The sequence below is a fragment of the Thermobia domestica genome, chromosome 6 (assembly GCF_964235325.1).
Source record: "Thermobia domestica chromosome 6, izTheDome1.hap1.1, whole genome shotgun sequence".
Lineage (NCBI taxonomy): Eukaryota > Metazoa > Arthropoda > Insecta > Zygentoma > Lepismatidae > Thermobia > Thermobia domestica.
This window is the reverse complement of record NC_137459.1, coordinates 43,268,932-43,294,264: the sequence shown is the minus strand read 5'-3', so window position 1 is coordinate 43,294,264 and position 25,333 is coordinate 43,268,932.

The window sequence follows — 25,333 nt, the reverse complement described above, 5'->3', positions numbered from 1 at the left end:
ACCTAGGTAATCTGTAAGTACCTTAAGACGGGGTTACTTTGCACTTCAGGGTTAACTTCGCACAAAATACGAAAAAAGTTACACAGTCTTCCGTCGGTAAACCCATGAACTGTGAAGAGAAAGTTTCAACTGTCACCGTAAGATAGAACATCTAACTGGATTTTGGCTATAATGTTGGCGGTTAACATCAGTTCTAATCACCTGAAGGATTTGTTGTTGTAGAGGTATGGAAAGCACTCACTGTAAATGCAGACAAAATTTGGAAGATATCACCTACAAGAATTTCCGTCAAAGTTAAGTCGGTTTCGTAGAATTCTACTGTGTATGATGGGACTTCCAAGCAATAGTTGAAACTTAAGGGTGAAACATTGTAAAGTCATAGAAAAAATAACGCTGGGAGAAGGCTGTTTTGAGCCTCAAATCGTGGTTACTTTGCACCGGGTCAACGTAACCCCTTAAATGGGAAATTCTTACTACTGGCACCTCCTCCCGTCTAACTTTAGGAAAATTTCCTCTTTAGGTAGATGTCGAAATGGATTTCTTGTTGGAAAATAAATTACGAACAGCGGCGGATTCAGAAGAATAGTTTGAGAGGGACTTCACACAGAAATACTTCGTTTATTTAGAAATCACGAGACTTTTTGAAGGGCTTGACGGGCATACGCATAGGAATGGCTAAATTAGATTTTTTTAAAAAAGAAATCCTGCAATTTGGGTGGGCTTCAGCCTGAAAGCCCCAAATCCCGTAAATCTTCCACTGATTACGGTTGAGATGATATTCTTGGATATAAAGAGCAACCAAGGCAAATCTGTTCACGGAGATTTTTTCTGTTTTTCAGTTGCCATTTTTGTGGGTCATGCTAAACTATCAGAATGTGGCTCCTATTTCGGTACCAGAAAATACATAATTTTCTTTACAAATATCGATAATTCATACTAAGTACTGATACCGGTACCATAATTCCAACATCAATATTTGTTGACTGCATGCAGTTTTGTGTAAAAAGTGAAATGTATAAATACAGGAGAGAAAACATTGCAGACAAACATTATGTTAGTATGTTGAACATACTTTTTTGTATGTGGTGCAAAATATCTTCATCTATGAGGTTACTTTGCACCAAAGTTTATATGAAATGAAATCTTTGAGTTTTACGTTCTACGATTTTGCCGGGTATGCTAAAGGAGACGGTGATGATGAATAATGAATGAAATGGTGGAATGAAGAAAGTGGGAGGAAACGGGACAACCCCGAGAACACACGGTGTTTGTCCACCACAAAGTTCACTTGGCGGGGACTGGGATCGAACCCGGGACCCCAAGAACCAGAGGTGACTACCACTGAGCCACCGCGGCCCCTCATATAGAGTACAAGTAACAATATGTTGTAAAAAAAAATGGCCCGTCTGGAGGTCATGTAAGCTAAACACCAATACAATTGTTACAGATTTATTTACTAACACTGTTTAATTATCTACGGCGCTGAACATCGCAACACCAATATCATTATGTCACATCCTTTCAAAACTATGCTAACTGCAAAGTAGACCTGCTTTGCTTCGTAATGTCCAAATACATTGTAGTTGATTACTGTGCTCGAATGCAGGCAAGTAGCATACAAATTTATGATGTTGAAGGTGTTATTTTTCACAGCTATGAAGAAAAGACATGAAAACGAAAAATAAAAATAAATCTTTGTTTTACGTCCTACGGTTATGCTGTGTATGCTGACAGTCACAAATGAGTATTGAAAATTGATGATCTTGGAATACGATTTGGTGGAATAATGAGGGGGAAAAATAGACATTGATTAAATATAAAATTGAAAAGAAATAAGGGCCTGACGCTCAAATATTTATCTATCTGGCAGCCATCTTGATCCCTCTAAAATATCATGAAGTACTTGATTGATTCTAAACCCAATAATAGTAATAGTAATTATAACAATAAACACAGAATATACCTAGATATAATTTACGCACCTTGAAGTCTAGACATTAATAATTGCAATCCTCAGCATTCCAATAGAACTTTGGTTTCTCCAAATGAAGATTCGGACATCGGTTTTCTTCTCAAGCAATAATGGGGTACAATAATCAGTTGCAGTCCAAAGCCAAGTCACTAAGCATGAATATAAAAGATTTTGTGTTAAATATTTCAATGTAAATTTCATGAAATACAACTCATTAGTTAGTTACATAGAAACTCTTACGCATGTAAGTCAGAATCTACTTGTAATAACTTGTAAATTTAAACAAAATTATACTACAGTTATAGGGACATCAAACATATATTCCATAAGATATATAGGGTGTCTCAAAAGTTCCCTGACATAAAGTAACTCGGTTATTATCAGAGTTACAACAAAATGTAATTGGGAAACCGTCTCCAAATATGATGTTTCCAATGTAAGTTGAAGGAATTTTCGAAATCGGATGAATCGTTTGGCTGTACACTCTTTATGCGTCCAATGTTAAATGAAAATGCAACGTTGCCATTTACCTGGACCCACAACATAAGTGAATGAAGTTACTGTCTTTTACGTTAACATGTCGATGGCCCGTTTCAAACAGTAACTTCAATCACATATGTTGTGGATCCTGGTAAATGGTAACATTGCATTTTCATTCCACATTGGGCGCATAAAGAGTACAGCCAAAACGGCTCCTCCGATTTAAAAAGTGTTCACTTTAGATTGAAAACAACATATTTAGAAATGGTTTTTCCTCTTACATTTTGTTGTAACTCTGATAACAGAGTTACTCTGTGTCAGGGGACTTTCGAAACACATACATCATTCGAAGTTCCTTTCTAAATTCTACACGGGTGTAGTTTAATTGAATGTGAGATGGATGATACATTAGGCCGTTTGGGAATACTCACACAGATGGCCGCCATTTTGGATTAAATTTGTTTGTTATAAATTGGTGGGTAATGTGATATATATATATATATATATATATATATGGCCACGGGCTAGAATTTTCTCAGTATGTCAAATATGCAATCAGATTCCATGGAGCTTAATTTGGTGAAAAGTTATTGCCAATTGAACGTTGTATTTACCTCTTTCTTCTAGATGTAGAACCATACCGTTAGAACGTGAGGAATGTATCGAAATATTCAAACTGTGGGGTGGGAGGAGTGCCTGTGCAGTGGTTACCGATTGCAAACAGAATCATCCACAATGTGACTGTGTTACATGTTGCAGTGTCACAGTAATTAACTAAATTTGAGGAGACGGGCACATTCGTGGACATACGTCGTAGCGGACGATCATAGACAGCTACAGATGAAGCAACGCCTACGGCAGTGCTGACTTCCTTCTCGATGTGGCCCCAAAGGAGCACACGTCATTTATTAATGCAATGCGGGTTGAGTCATAGGGTCTGCGCGTGTATAAGTGCATCCGTACAAGGTGCAAATGAAGCAACATTTCCACGGGAACGATCTTGGTCGCCAAGTGCAGTTTTGTGACCGAGTTATCGAGTAATTATGGTTAAACTCTAACATTTTTATGCAAATACTCTTTTCAGATGAAGCTGACCTCTACGTAAATGGGAAGGTTAATAGGCAGAACATGCACAATTGGTCACCTGACAACCCCGCGTGCAAGATCCCTCCAACATGACCAGCGCAAAGAAAATTAATTATGGTGTTGGCAGATAAATGAGGAATACGTCTAATCAGTCACTTTTTCATTCCATAAAATTAACTGCGGAATAATACCTCACGCTCGTACAGGGATAGATATTACGAGCTGCGATGCCCGAGGATGGTACATTCTCGCAGTTTTTTCAACACCATGGCGCTTTCTTCATTATGGATTCGTGGTGCGTCACTATTTGAACAATTCCCTAAAACATTGGTTGATCGACGAGAGGCAGTTGAATGGCTGCCCGATCACCGGACCTAACGCTGTTCAATTTCTAGCTTTGTGGACATGTTAAGCCTATGGTTTGTGCAGTAAATATTCATAATTTTTATCATCTAGAACAAAGTATCGCCATCGTCTGTGCACGAATTTGACCCTATATCCTACTTTGTGTCCACATTAATTGGAAGAAGCTTCTGCAAATGTTTATTGCTCAGTAGGAACATGTGGAACATATACTATAACCAGGGGTAAAAGTGGACCTGAAAAGGTGGGGGGACGGTAGGTAGCGGCATCACTCCACGCCGTTCCTCCTGCCTATCTTTGCCCATTGTACCATTTTAGGGTCTGGGAGACGCCGTACATGTTTTTCGAGGTGAGGAACTGTGTCTCCCGCGTTCCCCCTCGCTTTTACCCCTGACTATAACAGGGAAATGTGTTCGAAGTGGGAACAATCAGAGGCGGTGCGTTTTATTACGATTTTGACTCGACATATCGGCTATCTAAATGTTCAAATGCAGTGAAGTGTGAAGCCTACAAGATTGCATTTCTATTTACATAATGTCTGAAAACCACTGGAAAGCCTCTTTAGTTACGGAGAAAAAATGGAGAGACTGATCCATCCACCGTGAACAACTTTCTGAAAAAAAATAAATAAAAATAGCCCCTTACCTTGTATCAGAGAATTATACACGAAAGTGCTCAAAAACCGACTTTTAATATTAACAATTTCCAGCGGGAAAACTCCTGGACCACACACTCGAATGAGGGGTATTTCGAACTCCCGTAAGATTCGCCCCCACTGCAATCCCCTAAATCCGCCCACGCTCAAACCACGACGCTTATAAGACTTCAGACAAGACGACACATACCAACATACGAAAGAAACAATTCAATATGGCACATCAAAATATAAACTAATGAACTTCTTTGAAAACACCTCATTTTACAAACAAAAGGTTGAAAAAGGTAAAATAATGTCAGTATTGTCAACTTAGAAGTTACTTCTACATGAGAAACAAAATCTTTGTCAATATATAAAAATGGATTTATTAAAGGTATTTAGCATTTATTCTTCCCTGAAGGTATATCTTGATCACTAAAAAACCAGAAACGGTATGTCTCTATCACTGAAAAAAAAGAAGAGTATGACATACCACTACATATAGTCTCACTTGGTTCACTGCCAATAACATTTCACCAGAATAAGTTAAATGATATCTGATTGCACATTTGACATCCTCAGAACATTTTAGTGCATGGCCATGTATCACACTACCCACTTATCATCCGTATTACAATTTCGAATCTAAGATGGCGACCGTCCGCGTGATGTAATCCGAAAGTATCCCTCTGGGCCTAATGTGTATCTCTTATCTCGCATTCAATGAAACTACATCCCTGTAGTTTTCAGAAAGGATGACAAGGGACTTCTGATGCATCCTGTATATAATAGTTGTATCAATAATGAAGTTGGAAGTATGTGATCTAGATCGTTGTTTCCAATTTAACCTAATGTCTTGCTGAAAAGGGAATATTTGTTGAAATCTGAGTTTTACGTGCGACGGGTATACCGGCTAGGCTAAAGGAGACGCTGATGATGATATAATGAATGAAATGGTGGAATGAAGAAAGTGGGAGGAAACGGGAGAACCCCGAGAAAACCCACTCACACGGTGTTTGTCAACCACAAAGTTTACTTGGCGCGAGCTGGGATCAAATCAAAGACCCCAAACACCAGAGGTGAACGCTCTACCACTGAGCCATCGAGGCCCGACAGGAATATTTGTTGAAGTCTACTGTCTTCTTCACTACCAAGTTTACACAAAAATGAGCCTATGGTTTGATGGAATTCGAACCAACATTATATGTATACTCTCTCAGCGAGAATCAAAGCTGGCACCAAGTTTACATATGCGCGCGCATTGTATGTTACTTATATAGCTCACAGAGCTATGGGCGAGCAAGCAAGGCACGTGCCCCGGGCGCGTGGTTGGAGGGGCTACTAAAAGAGAGGTTATATATTAGTACTTTTCCGTTTTGGTGTTTAATACTTTTCATCAGAATGCGAAATCATGAAATCAAAGTAGGGGAGACTGAAGGACTGAAGAGAGCGAGAGAGAGGAAAAACAAAAAAAAAGCTGTGCAGTTTTACACTTCAAAGAATTGTAATGAAATGAGAAGGTCAGAATTCAAGATGACATTCGGATGCTTGGCACGAAGAAAAACATTGCAAGCAATTAAAAAAAAAAAAAATGTGATATATTTTGTAGGCTTTGGATATGTATGTTTTAGTTGGCATCAACAATTATTGGTGTGTTTTGTCACAATTGACAGTTTAGCGAGAGACTAGGCTAACTGACAATTTTAACTTTCTGAAAGAAAAGGAAACAAATGAAAACAGCACGTTACAAAGGATACGTCTGATATTCATAGTTTGGCTTAGTATACAACAGGGGTGGATCCAGGATGGACTACTGGGGGCCGGTGGGTTGTAATGCCACTACTTACAAGCTATCGCTACTTTTAAGAGATTCAACTCTGGGTGGATTTTATTTTATATTAAAATACACAAAGTTTCCTCTTCTTGGGGGCGATAGACCCTCCCTGGATCCGCCCCTAACTCAGGACAAGCTACACCGACAAGTGGTTGAGGCAAAGGTCAATTAATGACATTGGTATGCTGTTCCGTCAAAATCTCAATCTTGACCTGGATGTAGGTTAGCCTGGTCCTCACTGAACCCCTCAATTGAATGTTTAATATGTATATTAGGCACTCCTACATCACAAACAGTAAATATAACCTACCTTATTCTAGGTTTTTAAATGCATTTCTACAACTGATTGTAACTTTAAAGGTTTTCGTGAAGATTAGCTGGCGGAGGTTACCTAACATAGCCATGAGTTATCAAATTAACAGTTGTGCATCGTGGGTGATGATAATGATCCTGAGGTTAGATGTTAAATTGGACTCGAGAGCGGAACTAGTGTTATTATAATGAGAAAGAATTGCAAATTATGTTGATGTTCCTAAAAGAGGGAAATTGAAAGAGAAATTAAATTAAAAATAAATAAGGGAGAGAAAAGTAATTACTTGAAAATAAAAATAAAGTCTTTGAGTTTAATGTCCCACGATTATGCTGTTAGGCTACGGGAGACGGTGATTAAAGCAAGTTAATGGTTATGGAATATTTGGTGGAATGAGAAAGTGGGAGGAAACCAAGTCCCCGAGAAAACCTACGAGCACGTATGAAAATGAAGTAAAACATACACTGGCCTATGCTTTCTTTGTCTAGCAGAATCATAGTTTGGAATCGAAAATGTGTTTTGAATCCTTGTATTTAGAGATTGAGAGTGTAAGTAACGAAATCACTTAATATATCTATTAAGATTTCGGAAAGCGAAATTTTAATTTAGTTAAGCTAACTCCATATACTAACTGCTTGCATCCGCTTCGTACATTGTTCGAAGGGTTACGAAGCAAATCACCTCATTTAGTCTACACATACCTAGTACTAGTGTTAATTACCTGCTTCGTTTGGGTTCGATCATTCTAAACTATTTTACTGGTAGCATATATTCGTTCGTTTAGCCAGGATTTCGTAATGGAAGGGGGTGCGTGACTTGAAATACTGTGGTTACAACACCAGGGGATCGATCAATCTAAACTATTTTACTGACAACATATCCATATTGATTTGTTAGGACAATAAAATGAGGATATGTTAGTAAGTATTTTAATTAAAGAATTATGAAGAAATCTTGCGTAAAAGAATAGAAAGAAGTATTACCAAAGACATAGACTTCCGAGGTCATTCGAACTCGGTTCTTCTCGTCTTCTTTCTATTTCTCTTATCTTAGTTTAATGCCGTCAAGGATAGCAACGAGATCTCTTTCGGGAATAAAGACATCCTATAAAATGGATTAGTGTTGCCGCGAAATTCAAAATGGTTCATATTATTGGTAATTTTGGGCATTGCTTAAGTTCTAACTGACAGGCTATCTGAAAGAACCGGTTTATCGATCGTCATTTTAGTCCATAGGGTTACCGGCGCAAATCCCGGGGGAATGAGGACATGTCCCCTCCAATCTTAGAACTGGGGGGGACTTTCCCCTCAATAATCCGATTTGAAATGCGTTTTTGGGGGAGAAATGTGATGATTTGTGTCCGATTGCCACAAAGGAAAGTAAGATGAAATGATGTCCCCACCCCAGAATAAGCCTTCAATCTGCCCGCCTTACAATTTTGAAGACAACTCTGCTCCCCTGATTCTCCGCAGCATTGTTTTTCAACTTCATAAATATTTTGAACATCTTTAAAAAAATTATGAGAACTGTCTTACGCGTCCCTCTCAATGTTGAAGACAGATTTGCGCCGCTGCATAGGGTTAACATGGAGCTAGATGGAATTCGGAATGTTCCGTTACAATAATATCCAATTTCAACTTTACCCCCCCCCCCGTTTCCTCCACACAAAGCTCCTCGTAAGAAAGAGTAACCAAACGCTTCTTGTAGCTTTATATTTTTGAGGCTGATTCATCTGTTTCATCTTTCCTTAATATTTTTCATTTCTAGATCCAAAGGGGGGGTCTGGACCCACCCCTCGGCTACGTGCCTGCTTCCCGTAAAAAGCTTCATTCGAACCCTGAATCAAACAACTCCATCTGTAAAGCAGTGCTGAGTTGATTTTAATATCCTTTTCTGCAACGAGGCTGTATGAGACGTGGACTTACTGATTAACATGGACTCCGAACCACTCCCCCCGGGAATCGAACGCGGGTCTCCCACACCAAAGGCGCGTACGCTAACCACTTAGCCATGAAGGAGCTCATCTCTAAAGCAGTGTAAGCAACAACAACAACAAAAAAAGAAACACACACACACACACACACACACACACACATATATATATATATATATATATATATATATACTAGAAGTTTGCGCAATTGGGGATCAAAACATTCTCAATGAAGTATGAGAAATAGTAAACGTCAATCAAAGTGGGCTTCTGCTTATTCTTTACTTCGTTAATACTTAATTCCTTCTAGAAATAGTGAAACAGTACTATGAAGTCACAGTACTTAAACATAATAGAAAGAAGAAGACAAGGAAACAGAGTAATTTCCGACTGATTAAACTAGTCATATATACTATACCTAACTGTTAAATTGTATTTCTTACCATATTTCGAAAGCGATATAACTTTTTTACCAGCGATAGAAGCTGGACGCAATCCAATACTGCAATTTAGACGCTGTAACGAAAGCTGCAAGTCAAACGCCTGACACTCCTAACTCTTCAAGCTGTGTAGTAGCTGTTTCAAGCGGTCTGCAACTTATGACCTTGAAACTAAGTGCTAGTAACCAAATTAATGCCAAGGTATGATACAAACACCCCAACTTGCCACAATGACGTCAACACAAGGAAAAAAAGAAAAACATCTAATTTTTGGTTCCAAAATTATGAAACAATAATAATAATGTTTTAATTCTCAGTAACTCAAACATTGGTTAACTAGAGAACATAACAAGCAAAACAAACAAAACAAAAAGAACTGACTGCTGTTTTTAAATTTCAGTGAGGCTGTAAAATATGTTTTGTTTTATTGTTAAAAAACAAAAAGAAAAAGAAAAATAAACAAAAAATGAAATAAATTTTGTTGCAAATATCCTAGTAAAAATAAATTTTCTAGACACAAGTGGCTCCGCGTAGCGTAGTTGCTAACGCTCTCGCCTTCGGTACGAGCGGACCCAGGTTCGATTCCGGTAGGGGCACTCGGTCGAAAAAGTATCAAAAGCTTTTAAGTCCAGCCATCCTGAATGAGGCTTTCTTGGGTTTTCCTCATTTCACACCAGGCAAATGCCGGATGGTACCCAACATATAGGTCCCAGGCCGTTTGCTTCCCTTTCCCCGGATAGTGTGCTCACCGAGGGACGTCATAACTCACATGTGACGGGCTAACAAGGTCATTGATGCCGAAAGCCCAGAAATCTAAATCCTAAATCTTCATTCACTACACAAGAAAATGTTCGCGCTGAAAACGGTTTCTTAGCAATTATGTTAAGCAGTCCTGTAGTAAATCTCCATCAAGTAATAAACCGTCACATATAAAAAGGAATGAATAAACACACAACATTCATTTTGAGTACATTGAAATGTAAAAAGTTACAAAACATTAATATTCAAAGATTTCTCAAAATTCAGATTAACCCATTCCTTTCTCCTCAACCATTAACGAGTTACAATAGTAAGAATTGTAGTCATAAATCACATTACTTGTTTAGTACTATATTAAAGCAAGTTATACTAAAGGAATATATAATTAATGGAATATTTAACTAAAGTGATAGTTTACTATTGCACTTACCCAGGCTTCTGTTTCCTTCCACTGTTCTTTTCCGTTTGTAAACAACCTCGTTTATAAACCGACTCGCAAGCAAACGACCGTTGTTTCATGACGTCATCTATGGTGCAAGAAAGAGGTGTCTATAGGAGGTCAGGACCTCACACACAGATGGACGTATATAACATATAGCTGAAGTATTTAACATACGTATACGTATGTAAAATTTAGAAGATTGTTAGATGTCAGACATCCTGCAGCGACATGATGTAATATCTAAGCGGGTAAAAGGCAATACCTGTGTAGCATATGGATAAAGTACGCTCCGTACAGATTTCCTTAGTAAACATAACGAATCCTTGTATTTGTACAATATACCGCTGTCCGGATAATGGATTTTTCTCAGTGTAGAATAAAATAGAAACAAAGATTTTAAGAGTGTTAATACTAACTGGAGTGGCTCCAATGGCAGTTATTTTATTTATTTATTTATTTATTTATTTATTGACGATAACCTTCGAGCATGTACGTGGTGGGCAAAGAGATCTTTAACTCACACAATAAGGATGCATACATTTCAAACAATACGCTCTATTATTCACAACTTTCATTCCTTACATTACGATAGAATGACTGTGTTCTACGTATATGTACGGTCCAGTGTATGAACTATATGAAACATGAAAGTATTAATAGATTTAACCTAGAAAAAAATAGTTTCTTATATTACTGAAATTTCTTTCATTACCTCAATTGTGTGTCTTCCGAGTGAGAGTTTTATTTTAATTTTGTTTATTTTCTATTCTGTTTTTCTTTTTTTTCTTATTCTTACTAAAAAGAGTAGACAGGGAGTAATATCAGATACAATCCAGATAAAAGAAATAGGTGATGAAATAGCTACGCAGAGGCACCAATTAGTTTATAGAATTGCCTTACAGGTGGAATTAATATAAAAGTAAAACAATAACGGTTCTAATTAAGGATACAGAAAACCTTTATTTATCTCAAATATTTAGGTGTTCCGAAATCTAGAAAGCGTATTTATAAAATCTAAAATAAGTTTTCAGAATAGCATTATCTGAGAACCATAGTTAGATTGATACTAGTGACATCTGGGTGACAATTAATATCAAATCGTTTAAGACTTCACGCTAACATACAAGTAATGTCATGCGTTTGATTGGTCTGTGGTAATATTCTAATTAGTATGGTCTAGTTATTGATGACTCCATCTCTCTCTCGTAACCTGACGGTGAAATGAAAGAGTTCTCACTTGATTTTTTTTTCTAGATTTCACTCTGTCACGTTTAAAACGGGAAGCTTTACTCGTCAGTTTAAAGTCCCTCTGAGCGCTGGTGTCCCAACGCTTTCTTATAAATTCCTATATTTGAAGAATTACCTTGAATAGGTTTTAGAATAAGGTGAAAATTCGCGAAATCATACAAACACATTAAATAATATTTTTTTAAAAAAAAATCTAATTTATCACATTGTTTAATTACATATACAGAACTTGAAGGATAAACATTAAGTAATTTTAATTTGCACTAGCTGAACCTACACTCTACACAGCGCATCATTCATATATGAGCATGAATCTCCTTGTCATTCCTCACAACATCTGTCCTACATGTCCCTTTACAGACACAAACGAAAATCGTCTTGATAAAAATCCGTAAGTTGTACCATAAAGGGAAGATTTTTTCGATTATTTTTTTTTAAATATCTCGCACCATTGCAACATCGAGCCTAATTTCGGTTGGAGTTTCTAATTCACGTATAACCAGTGTTTTCCTTCTTCTTGCATGCAGTATGTATTAACAAAATGCATTACACACACAATTAATTATAATGTCAGTGATATATGGTGTTCATTGGACAAAACACTCCAAATAATAAAGATACATCTTAGAATGGAGAAATGACCATCCTTCGCTTTTCATTATCATTTGGACATGAAACAAGGGCCCGAGAGATATAAAACCCCTGTATACAACTGCGTTGTGTTGGAATTTATAACTCATAGAATATGTTTTTTTTTTTTATTTCAACACTTTCAGCGTACCCCTAACAAAATGTAATAAAGAAATAATGGCCACGTTGTTTAAATATTGAATTAGAATTGGACAATCTACGAAAAATTTGGAATCACCACCGAAAATGGTTTTTAGCACTTGCGTTTGTTTGAGATCTCATTGTCGAAAGGATTGGAGACAAACATATAAACCTACCATTTTAATATACAGTATAGAATGGATATCACTTTTTCTTTATTTATAGAAATTGCAGCAATAATGAAAGTGGAAACCAAAGCTGAAAATTGGGTAAAACACGATTTAGTTAAAAGGAAGGTAGTAGAGAACCATTGCATGTAATATGACACTTCATCTGCCGATGTGATTTCCACTTAAGTAAAAAAAGTGGGTTTCACCTTCACGAACTACTCCATCTGTCTCTAGGGAAGGGGGCGAATCATCTTAGAAATATAAAAGTAGACCTCTGAAACGGGGCAAGCACTAGTGTAGTAGCAAGCAAGGGAGGGAAAAGGCTTTAAAAGGTTTCTCGAACCTTTTACTTCTTCAGAAAGATTCAATTTTCCTAACACTCTTTGAATAGAATGGCAAGAAAAAAGTCATTTATGCTGAATACGTTGGAGAGCACTTACACCTGAAAGAGTAAAATATTGGTGACTATAAAAAAATAACTTTTATTTATTTTTTATTTTCATTTTTACTACTACTATGATTATTATTTGTTATTATTGTAAACAAATTCAAATGATTATGAACAAACTATCTGGCTTCTGCACAAAACACATTTTAGAAAACAATATTGTAAAACTTTGTGTAATTTTGTTTTATATAAGGAAGAGGTAGAGCAGTTAATAAAAAGAGTGTTTGGAATTGACTTTTACTATTTGTTTTATTATAAAAATTAATTATAAGAGTATTTGTACAAAAATACTATATAATTTGGTTTTTATTTAAAAAGGTAAGTAAAAGGTAGTTTTTGATTGTAAGGTCGCAGACAGGATTTTTAATAGAGCCCTGAAGCAGGCAAAGTGGAGTGGAGTTAGGTTTTTAAAGCTTCGAAGCAAGCAGTGGGTAGGTTAGATGGCCAATAGAGCTCCGAAGCAGGCAAAGTGGCTGAGGTTTGGATTTTCAGACAGAGCCCCGAAGCAGGCAAAGCCAGGAGAAAGGATAGGTGTAGTTTTGTAGCAGACTAGAGGCCCTGGGATAAGTTATTTTTAAAGTTTTGAAGCAGATAGTAGGAGGGTTACCAGAAAACTGGTATTGAGTTGCATTTTTTTTTAATTTATAGTGTTTTTTCGGTGGCGGTGGCGCTTCTGCTTTGATTTTGTTTTTTGCTCCGTGGGAGGGACTAAACGTTGTTTGTAGGTGATTGCAGGTTTTTTTGGTGGAAGTTCCTCTTAATGAAATATGTGGTGGTGTTTATAAACACTTGATGTGTGGATTTGTTTATAAACAACTTTACATGGGATATTACAATATAAACTGTATTCGATCGCTGCTATCGTAAATGACGACTTGAAAGTGCCTATCATTGAATTGATAAGAAATCAACGATATGTCATAACAGAGACCATTTTCGATATCATTTATAAGTGATTAATCTCAAATATACAAGAAAGAGTTTAAATTTTCAAATGGCTACTTTCTTTTTTCTATATATATATATATATATATATATATATATATATATATATATATATATATATATATATATATATATATATATTACTTTAGTATAATGTCCCTTTCAATACTGAGGCTATAGGAGATGTTGTTCTGGAACGTGAGCTCAGAATCATATGATATCCCACCAGGAATCATATCCAGGTCTTCAGTGCCAAAGGTGTACGCTTACTATATACATAGAATGAAAGTCAACTTTCAAATGGAAAGATGGCATGCGATATATATGAAACAACACCAGGAAATGAAAGAACTATTTTTGAGGAGTTTGATTTAACAACCAAAACTATTTTATATGTTTTTACTTTTGAGCGACGAAATAGAAAATTATGGTGATCATGAAAAAAAAAATCGAAATTTCAACTCATTTACACTTTTCATGACCCACAGATACCGAAAAAGCTATTTTTGACGTCTTTCCTTCTGTTTTACGTTCATCCTGATGTACACTCGCCTATAGGCCATACCGTTCAACGTATCTGAATCAAATTTTAAACTTAAGGTTTTTTTTTTTGTGATTCTCAAGGGTGGATTTCTCGAATTGCCTTCCTACCCCCAAAAGTAAGAGTAGTTTACTGAATGGTTAATTTTCTCAAAAAATGGATCTAAACACTTTGTTTATCCCTTTTAGGATTTTCACTTTTTGGGGGTAAATTTTAGGCGTTCACTCGCACAACTACTGATTCATACCTCGTTTTTTTTTTTTTTTTTTTTTAAGTATACAGTATATGTTCCCACGGTACCACTCATTTGTCCGCATTATACACCAGAAATGGGAAAATCGGGAGATTTTTCGAAAAAATCGAAATTTTTGTTCCCCTTTGGCTTGGATCTGGTTTGACGCACGTATATATATATATATATATATATATATATATATATATATATATATATATATTGTTATGTATCGTCATCCGCAATAAAAAGTTCGCATATACTGTAACTTTCACATATTCATTAATAACTCAGTTTTCTTAATATATTATCGCTTCTTCGTGCTTCCCTTAACAAAGCAGTGTAGTAATGAATAATTATTTATGATCTTTAAGAAAAAAATAAAGCAAAATAAGAAAATTATAAGCAAAAAGCTTTGATTGTTCTGAAACTTTAGTCTGTCTTATAATTACGCGAAGAATATTACGAGGGAAATTGACTCCACACACTGCACAGATATTAGGAGAACTCACAAATACGTAAAATTGAAGAAATAGAAAATAATGTGTGTTTGAGATGAACATACAATTCACACTTCACGCAAAGTTGCAATATGGGAAATGAATCAATATCTTCAGTTAAAATTACTGAAAAAGATAGAAAATGGCTATTTAAAACTCCAAGTGTAAAACTGCGCTTGGAGCGATTCTATTTGTAATATCACAACACGTTCTTGCGTAACATGCCTCCGTGACCAAGCGAGTTTAGTAATGCTGTTGAAATTCTAGAATCGATGGGTAGTAGTTCGAGCCTGAGTACGGAAAGCTGGCTTTTTTTTCAATATAGTGAAATCTTTTTAAAAATATAAATGTCTACTTTGAAGTGCTTGAAAAAACAAGACCAAATGAACAATCACTTTTCAAAGCTTAGTCACATTTATTCACTATGTTTATCATTTAGGCTATATACGAAGACACTAAAATGAGCAACGTTAACAATCCTTATTAACATTAATACCACATCCGTTATAATGAGAACATATTTGTGATCTGAATACCAACCTTAAACCATACGTCTAAAATGAAAATTATTAATGTCCTTGATACCTAGCGCTTTTAATTTTTCTATACTAGAGCTGCCACTACTGTGTCTTCTCGTGTGGCTGAAACTGGTAACCATGTTTCCGTATGTGTTTTATTTAAGAGCTGTTTACTGAGTGAAGTTGTGCCGAGTAGTACAGGTGTTAAAATGAATCACAAGTAATCAAAGAAACAACATGTTTTCGTGCTACATACTCGGTGTGAACACAACAAAAATACAAACGTGAGTTACAGCAGAGTTCAGGAGAAGATTTTCAGATGTGGAACCACCATCACGTCAAGCCATGAGTTCCCCGAACCAACGATTCGAAGCTACAGGTTCTGTGTGCAATCTAATACGAAGTGTACGAAATAAAGCAAACACTGAACTTGTTGCCCAGAGTTGTGTATCTAACCCGAAGAAACCTACAAAAAGGCGAGCACGTGACCTGCGAATGAGATATTCCTTTTTAAGGAAGATGTGAAAGGATTTGAAGATGATACCTCACCGACCAAAACTTCTACACGCGTTGCAAGAATGTGATCCGGCCCGGTGGTTTGAATTCTGGAAGTGGTTTCTTATTTGGAACGATGCTAACAGAGAATTTTAGAAACACATTTTATGATCAAGGGAGGTCTCATTCAAGACAAATGGTCGCGTAAATTTACTACAACTCCCGGTTTCAATACTATTTTCGCAGAGGAAAAATAGTAAATCAAGCTTTGGTTTTCTGCAATCTATTCAGCGACTGTGGTAACCATAATATAACTCGTGATATCAATATATTTACGAAATAGGACCATTGAAAGAGTTTACAAGTGATTTGAACATTTCTATCGTTTTAATTCATTATGAACATATGATGAATTAACATTTTACTTTTAGCTATAAATAGCCATTTTATTGGCTGAAGCAAAAACCAAGAAATAGTTAAGTGGGACTCGAACCCAGAACCCTTCGCGCGTGAGTCAAAGATGTTAGTGATTCTTACACGTCGTAACTTCATAAATTTGCGCAACGTACGACATATGTGGCTAGTCGAAAACTTTAAGACGCTTTTTTCTTTTCTATATTAGGCCATTGCGCTCTCCCAGTTTGTAATATGAACATTTTAATGTGCACCTCACCTTGAAAAAAAATGACCCTGAAGTTCATTTACCAAAGTCTGCTTTCTCCTTGTAAGATACAAACGCTAGTCTCGGGAATGGGACTTCTGCACGGATTCAATGAACTACGGAATAAGATGCATAAGTTATCTACTCTATAAATATTTGGCAAGAACCGTAAGGTTCGTGCTGTGAAAAGATGTCGTTTTTCTTCTTTTTCTTTTTACTAAATTTTGAGATATTTCTATAGTATCTAGTGTGAACTGCAAGGAGAGAGATCATGCATTTATCAATTTGTTAGGGATTGACATTTTAAAATCTTTACAACATTTAATTAAATCGCGAGGTGGTAGAAAGGAACGTGTACCGATTTCTTTCTCATAGTAAGGGATAAAACATACTATCCCGTGGTAATACATGCATTTTTTATGTGACAGGTAATACGCACCTTTGGCGTGGGAGTCCCAGGGGTCATTCCCGATGTGAGCTCATGTGGTTCGGATTCCACGTTAATTAGAAGGTTCACGTCTCATATAGCCTCGCTGTTGAAATGGACGTTAAACTCAAAATCAACTCAACACTATTTTTATACCACCAATAGCAGCAAGGGGCAGACGATACTATCCCGAAAGACATGCATTTATTTCTTTGACACACATTACAAAGCAACATTAATTAGAAAAGCTTGAAGAGAAAGAATCTTAATGGACAATAAGTTTCTTATATACAATATTCAATTATATACTTATCTTTGTTATTTAATTTATGGGGCGCGATGGTTCACTGGTAGAACGCTTACCTTTGGTGCGTGCGGTCTCTGGTTTTATTCGGTTCAAGTAAGCTTGTGGTGGACAACATCATGTTCGTGAGTTTTCTCAAAGCATTTCTTTTTCTTCCCACTTTTTCATTCTACCAATTCTTATTTCATTATTCTTGCTTTAATCATCTCCCTTAGCTTAAAGTGGCAGAGTTCTAGAACACTGGTCCCTATACTAGTCGAGTTGTGAGAAAGAAAGCAATCGACCTGGTTAGTATATAAACCGCACTGGTTCACTCGCTATCGCTCGCTCGGCATTACTATGTAAACTACTTATTGAGATTTGATAAAGAAAAAAAAAAAGGTTACTAACCCAAATTCACCTCTATGTGCGGACGAGCATTCTATAACCTTCCCACCTAAAGGGCGTAATAGTGAGATGTTAAACTTAAATATTGCATTTCATTTTCTTATTTTATTTAGCTCTTCCACATAATATTTTATCTAATATAATTATAAAATATTATCAAGTTCTCGCGAAGCTGGGAGCAAGCTCGCAATCTACCGTAATGTGCGGCAATCTTATTAAATATGTTTCACCATCAGATCAGTTGTTGAATGTTTCATAATGCTAGGGGTCCCGGGTTTGATCCCAGGCCGCGCCAAGTGAACTTTGTGGTGGACAAACACCGTGTGCGTGGGTTTTCTCGGAGTTCTCCCGTTTCCTCCCACTTTCTTCATTCCACCATTTCATTCATTCCTCATCATCACCGTCTCCTTTAGCCTAACCGGCATAACCGCAGGACGTAAAATTTAAAGATTTCATTTTCATTTCATAATGCTATACTAAATTCCACTAACATTGAAGCAAAATAAGTAAAATGATGAGATTGACAATTAAAAATACACACAGTATTGCAAAGCTGGCGATGTAAATATTTACTCCATTACGCAAACTCTGTTTCAAATATAACCATTATTATACACTTCATTTTCATAAACTTGTTCTTATAGCAAATATTCCTAATTAAATTCAATTTATAGATAATTTGGTCTTACATATCAGCTGATACTCATGCTATAATCTATACAGTAAGTTAACATTCGATGTAAGTAAATAAGAAATGTAAGATGTTACAGATTCTGGAATTGCAATTTAATTCAATTTTAAGCAGTATACATTTTCTATTCAAATTGCTTTATAAAAATCCAGATTATGATGTACACTAACTACTTTAATTAAAATACAAGTATATATACAATATTTTATCTCTTTGTCGCACTCTCACTCTCTCTCTACATATACACCTGTGTGTTGCAATAGGTAACCAAGCTGATAGCTCGGTTACTTCTTTTCTTTCTTTGCATGTTTTATGGAAAGCAACTTTGTGTCCACCTTTCTATAAGTACAAGACCCGAGAAGATGAAAACTTACTGTTTCGCCTTTGATACCTATCGACAGAGGTACGTACGTACGACATACGCACCTACAGATATAGTATTTGTATAACGCATAGTTGTGCATAGCGTATAATTTAGGAATCTTAAAATCAATAAAAACTAACAGGGTGTCTGTTGAACAAACATGAAAATATACAATGAGAAAGTGATCCTGCTTCATCAGACATTTGAGAAAGAAAATTGTAGTTTGGTATTTCTCGCAATAAAATGTTAGATTGTATGAAGCAGAAAATATGGAATATTTTTTTCATACATATAAGGCACTACTAACAACATAAAACAAGCTAATACTAACGTCAACAGCGCCTTTGGTTTTCAGTTTTACACGGCTCTATTATTTGTATTCCGTCATGGAGAAACATCCCTCAGAACGTCAGTTTCTGCTACTAAATCGAAGGGAATTCGTTTCGTAAAATGATATATATATATATATATATAAATTACATATCTGATATTCTATAGAATATATGACACATATGTGTTGAATTTATCTTGAAAGCAAAACTGCGGGCACCAAACCAACACTTTCCATAAATATACAAATAGTAGAAAGGGAGAGGGAATAATCCACCGCAGTTGTTATAAACCGATAACCCAGACAATTGAACCGCTTTTCTGGAATCCTCCAAACAGCAAATTGGCCAAGCGTAGCGTGATGTTTCCAACTGAAAGCTCAGCAAAAGAATCTGCGTAACATTACAATCACAAAACATGTTTCACTAGGGACACATTAGCGACTTGGTTGGAACCGGTAATGGTAAAATGCATATATATATATATATATATATATATATATATATATATATATATATATATATATATATATATATATATATATATATATATATATATGGGTGGAATTCGAATGAACTGTTCGCGGAGCTTACCGCTGATTTTTATCTAGTGCACTCACCTACACCCATCCTAACTTATTATCGTGGACTGAGAGTTTTAGAATCATTTTTGGTAATTTTTTTGTTAGCTTCGTCTATTCCCGGATTTACTAGATACCACTTTTTTTTCTGCGTAAGGGTCAAAGATAAAGCAACTATTTCTACCCTACGTACGTGCTTAGAACAAAGACCCTAATGATACTAATGGTTCTCATGAGAATAATATTACATTAAATGTTTCGCTCTTGTTGCAAAAAAAGACTTCCGGTCTCTTGCATTCTACACTATCATGGAAATAGCCATGAACGCTGGTTTTAATTGATTTGCATTCTCTTTCATACAGAATACATTTTTTTTAACGCAGTGCTTGCTGAATAATATATGAGAATTAATAGCCACGTTTTAGGCTTAAAATTACTTATCATTAACAAGTTCATATAGAGAGTGCTTTTATGCTTTAGTCATTGATTGATTTGGCGAGTTCAGAGCATAAAGGAATCAATTCCATTTTTGATCATTTTTTATGTATTTTATCTTTAAGATCTCCATCTGGAGCTGCGTTCAGAGCTTAAAATATTCACGATATTGTAAGTAACTCTTATAATGTGAAGAACACACTTAAATTTTCCATCTATTTAAGCGTTTCGTACAAACCTTGTCTATTTTTCTCACAACCTTAGTAATTGGATTTGATTCCGTTGTGCCCTGAACGTCTCGCTTGCTTTTACATCCTTTATGCGCTGCAAAGCTACATAGGATGAGGCCCTGCAGCTTTAAGTGCAATTTGAAACTCTTTTATGAGTTGGTTTGATTTGGTTTGATTTTTATTTTAACGTCACTTTCAGCAGTGAGGCTATATCAGACGTTGTCCTACAGTTTAACGTCGAATTTGAACCACATGAGCTTCCACCAAGAATCGAACCCGAGTCTTCCACTTCAATTTTTACATACGCTAACCGCCTAGCCACAAGGAAGCTCCTGTTATGAGTTCGACTGTATCTAAATGGGAATCGAACTCTGTACATCTTACACTAAAAACACGTAAGTTAGCCAGTACAGCAGTGAGAAGAACCGTATACACTGTTTGAACGATTTTATAACGAAGTAAATAGCAGTCAAACATACAAAAAGGAAAACAATGTGGAAGTCGGCAAATGATTTTGTATATTAAAAGTGTCGGGGCCACGGTAGCTCAGTGATAGAGTGCTCATCTCTGGTGCGTATGGTTCCTGATTTGATTTCAGTTCGAGCCAACTGGGCTTTATGGTGGACCATCACCAGAGTAAATTTTATTGGGGTTCATCCGTTTCCTCCCACTTTCTTCATTCCTCCACTTCATGTCGTAAGGTAAGATCTGCGACGAACGACATAAAGTCTGAATTGTATGCAAAATAGAATTAAATAGGTTTGTCTGTAGATGAAAACATGTTAATACCTTTTAATAATCAAATCTCAAAATATGCACTCAGAATTTGACATGTCTTAGTATGAACTTTTGAATTCTAACTAACTCTATGGTCTATGGAACCCGGAGGTTCAATGCAGCGTTCACAAAAGTTCTCCATTGACTTCTATCCTTAGCCAACTGGATCCAGTTTCTATTTTGTATTCCTATTTCTGCGAGATCCATCTTAATATTGTCGTCCCATCTGCGCTTAGGTCTTCCTAATGGTCGTTTTCCGATTGGATTTCCAGTTAAAACTTTAAAAGCATTTCTACTTGCTTCCATTTTGGCTACATGACCTGCCCACCTCAGCCTCCTAGATTTGATGATGACCCTAACAATGTTTGGTAAACGATTAAATTACGTAGTTCTTCATTACGAAGTTTCCGCCATTCACCATTCCTGTTCCTCTTGAGTCTACGTTCTTTCCTCTGAGTAAACGGCCATGTTTTTTTTATATATTTTAAGCTTCAAATTTCTCGACAGAATTCGCGAAAACAATGGTTTTGAACTGAATAATAACACGAATTCCCTGCTTTTAGTCGACATTCAATTTCTTTGTGTATACAGTTTTGGTCTGTTAATAGTGATTCTAGATATTTGAAAGTATGCAGTTTATCGAAAGTATTATTTGGTATTCTTACGAATTCATAATCTGCAGTATTACTAGTGACCTTTTACATTCAGAATAATGAATAATAGCACAACACATTTACTCATAAAACACTCCACGAATTTAATTAGGGTTGCGTACAAGAGAAGAGTTTCTTAAGGCTGTCTTGTCTCAAAATAAACATATTTGTTACCTATATATGTTAAAAGAGCTCTATCAATTCTAATCTCGTGCATAATCCTAAAACAAATTAAAAGGTCAGGAGGAAAAAAGGCTTCATGTGAAATGCTCGGTATTTAGATACCGTTGCTTCAAAATTAAATGAGAATTCAAATATTGGTGTGATAGTTGAGGTTTTCTTGAACGCCATTTATAAAAATTAAGTTTCCTTATGTTGAAACAATTCTTTACATATTGTTAGCGAGATTTTTAGTTTGACAGAAAAAAAAAATAATGCAGCTGGCTTCTGAATGAAACACAATTTGATCATGACATTGGAGAAAGTGCTGAAATGAAAACTAAATTGAAAGAAAGAGAGAGAAGAAAAGAAAGAAGAAAATTGAGATAACGTAGCAGAACCTAATAGGATTGTCGGGAGTTTATGGGAAGTTACACATACAATTTGAGACTTTTTCGCGTCGTTCTTTTTAGAATCTAAACGTGGGTGGACACAATACGCCATAGTAAACAGACGTCTCCTGTAAAAGCTTGCTAGTGCATTGGATGTGAAAGAAAATAACACAGAGCCTAACGATGATACAAAACTTGGAGTTGAAATTTGATTTTGGAGACTAACAGGAAAATAGAAGCGTCTGTTTCTTCAACATTGTTGAATGTTTTCCGTGAGTCAACAGGATTCGCATCGCATCTGAATCGCAAACACTCTCTTAATCGATGGTAAACTAAAGCGCATATATCCGGCAGATTTTTCCATGTCTTCAAACAATCCACATTTCTAACGAAGACAAACTTATCGGATTTTGACAAGTGCAAGGGGTTTGCAATTCTATTTTGAGAACATCTTTATAGGGGAGTTTCTCCGAATCAAGTAGAGTAGTTTTGTAAATCATATAGAGTAAATTGCATCTTGGAGCCTCAATGACTCAGTGATAGAGCGTTCATTTCTCGTAGGTGAGTCCCTGGCTTGAACTCAGCTCGCCCCAAGTGTTCTTGTAGTGAATAAATACTGTGTGTGCATGTATTATTGATGATATCCCGTTTCCTTTCACCTTTTTCGTTCCAGGATAGCGTTGATATATATAATATTAGGGTTGGTCGAAAAAATCATTTTCTTGTATCGTAATGCTAGTGCAAAAAAGTGTCGTATTATAATAAGAAAAGAGTCACCATTAAAAAACTTAAAATTGCTTAACATCTTCCGTTAAGTTTTTGAAAATTGCAAAGAACCGCCCTTTTTGTAATTTTGTTTGAAAATTACTTTAAACTTTTAACATAAAGACGCTCTACCTTTTTTTAACCATTTGTATGATATAAAAAATCTAAATAAGTTACATTATCAGCACTAATGTTGCATTTTCCGTTCACGCAAGGTCTGAGAAGAAACAGAAATTTATCAATATTTCTCAAGTTTCAATGTAAAATTCTTCGTTCGTTTTGCTAGAAATAAAGAAGCAGAGCTCACTTGGCATTGGACTGATTTGAACTGCATTGAATCATACATAGCCCCTCCCTTTCTACTCTGTTGTACTCCTCCCCACTTTTGGACAACAGCTGTCATAGCGTCAAGTGTTCTACAAGATGTTGGGATGATAACTGACACAGATACTTCCTATGTAGTTGATAAGTGTAAAATAAGAAGATAAAATAGTAGTGTTAGAACTAATTTGGAAAGTGAATTCAGATCTCCCGAGGAAAATTGGGGTCTCTCATTTGATGGACGATAATATAATACTTTGGTCATCGGAAACTCAATGCCAAGCAATTTTGTAAAATTGTGCAAGAACACTATTATCTTATCCAGGAACCTGGGTCAATTTGTTATAGTATTATACATGCATCTTTTTTCTCAACTTCGTCAAATGATATAACTCAAAGCATAATTTCTTGCCTGTCAGGACTAACAATATCAATTGAAAAAATGGAAGTAGTTGGGTGTGATGACACGGTAACTAACACTGGATGGAAGAGCGGTGTCATCCACCAACTAGAAAATCATCTAGAATTCCCGCTACAGTGGAGTAGGTGCCTCCTGGATTTTAATGAGCTTCCTTTTCGCCACATTTTTCTACATATTGATGGTAAAACTACAGGGCCTGTATCTTTGACTGGACCAATAGGGCAGTCGCTCCCTTGCTGTGAAACACTCCCTGTGGTCGATTTTGAATCCATTGTTTATTCCATTCCTGATATAGATAGGAATTTGTTAAGCAAAGACTAACAATATCTGTTAGACATTTCAAAAGCAAATACTTCTGGACATTATCCAGAAGACTTGGCAAAATGGGACTCTGGTCATTTGTGGCATTCCAGATGGCCAACTTCATGCAACCGCGTCCTTAGATTGTCTGTAAGCTCCTCAGATCCATTTGAAAACTTCATAAACTTGGTTAGGTTCATTTTGAAATCATACATGCGTCTGGTTTGCCATAAAAAAAAAGAACTCATCTTTCACTGATGGATCAAAACATGTCTTTTAAATAATGCAGACAACACGATATTTATCTGATGAATTACTCCAAGTTATCGACTCAGTAATAGAACGAAATGCGTTCTTTGCATACTCAGAGAATTTTCTGTTGGCAATGATAGTTGATGAAAGAGTACATATTTGGAAATTTGGCTATAGGAGGATTGTACAAGCAAAACAAACTGCCCCAGAAAGGAAGACTGTTCGAAATTTTGTACCATCAAAGATAAACTTTCAGGCTTCCGATTACTTTGAAATTATTAATTGGAATTCTTGTGTGTTGTATCTTCCACCAATTCTGCGCAACCTAAGTGAAGATGATACAAAACCATTCATCAAGTCTAACATTACACCCATAAGAGAAATAGAAGTTTCCTTGTCACAATCAGATGTAGAGAGGTGTGTCAAACTTGTGACAGAAGCCTTGAATAAAGTATGTGGACAAGAAGCTAGAGATGGCTATATCCTAGAATAATGAAGTCTAGATCAGTTATGCCTCATTTCTCTAGAAAATCAGACTTTAATGCGGGTAGATATAAAAAAAAGAAAGAGTAAATATACAGTAAGCCAAAAAAGCTACTGTATGAAAAATAGTTTTACATAGTATATTGAAACATGTAAATAATTGTAAATATAATGTAAATAGCACACACAACAATTGGATAGTTGGTTGGGTAGGGTGTGGGTGGAACTCGACGTGCAACCACCTCCATGTGGTAACTTCTCGATCATTCTGTATTAG